Genomic DNA, 1,324 nt, shown 5'->3' with positions numbered 1-1,324 from the left:
GGGCGCAGGGAGGGGTGCCGCTTGGGGTGGGTGTTATCAATCCATCCCCGTGCCCCCATCACAGAGGAGCCCTGGCTCTGGCTGTGAGGTTTCTTGTTAGGAAGGAAAGTTAGCAGCGGCTAATGGGTTTCCTTAGACCTTTTGTATATTTTATCTGGGCGAGGATGGGGAGGGAATAAGCATTAATTATGCACATCTGGCTGAAAGTCTCCCAGACATTCATTCATCTATGCATTCACTCAGCCTCCATATATTATTAAGAAGAACAGCCACCCTTTCGTGGGCTCCCATTGCGGACCGGGTGCTGCCCTAAGCACTTTAGAGACAGTATCTGATTCGGGCCTCGCAGCTTGCCCAGGCGACAGCCATTATTATCCCCATTTTACTGACAAAGAAACAGGCTCAGGACAGGACAGTGCCTTGCCCCCGAGCCTGTAAGATTCAAAGCCGGACCTGCCCGCCTCCCAAGTCTGAGCTCTTCATCGCAAGGGTTTCCTGCCTCCCTGTGTGGGTCCCAAGGCCTGGCCTTGGGCTGCGTGCGGAAATACAGGTTTGATGCGTGAAATGGTTCTGGAATGACCTATGACAGGTCCGCTCTGGATGTATAGGGCCCTAAAAGCTGGGTTCTGCCCTTGCCCCTCACGGTGCAATGCCTCCCGGGCACAGAGGATGGCAAAGGCAGCCGAGAAATGGGCTGGGGATCTCCTTCACCCAGACCAAAAAGAGGGCTGGGTTGGGTAGCAAAAGGGACCCTCTCCCGTGACCAGGACCTCTGCAATGCGACTTTGCCGGTCCTTGCATCCTGAGACAGTGTCTATGTCCCCATCCTTTGAATCTGGGCTGGTCCACAGAATTGCTTTGGTCAAGAGAACACAGTGAGAGTGACATGCTGGGCCTGGGCCTCAGGAGGCTCCAGGCTTCTGCTCTCTCTCTCTCATGGAGCCTTGCATAGTCATGGGACAGCCCCACCGGCCTGCTGCTGGACCGGAGGCACAGATCCCAGGCAACCCCGTGACCCTGCGCACAGCCATCCAACCACCACAATGGAGGACACTGTGGATCAGTCGGCCTCCAGCCATCCTGGCACCTGCCCACGGACACGTGAGTGAACCTGCCAGGTGGCCCCCAAAGTGCTGACCTGCAGAATCACGAACTAAATCAATGTTGCTTTTTTAAGGCACCGGGCTCGGGGCTGGGTTGTTCCACAGGGAGAGCTAACTGACCACGTGGCTCAACTGTTCCCGTGAGCCGAGACGGAAGATGATCAGAGTCCAGGCTCCTACACCAAGGATGTTCCTGGATCCTGGGTCTTGCCAATAGCCTC

Source organism: Myotis lucifugus, unplaced genomic scaffold (assembly GCF_000147115.1).
Source record: "Myotis lucifugus unplaced genomic scaffold, Myoluc2.0 scaffold_597, whole genome shotgun sequence".
In the NCBI taxonomy this organism is placed as follows: domain Eukaryota; kingdom Metazoa; phylum Chordata; class Mammalia; order Chiroptera; family Vespertilionidae; genus Myotis; species Myotis lucifugus.
This window is presented reverse-complemented; position numbering follows the sequence as displayed.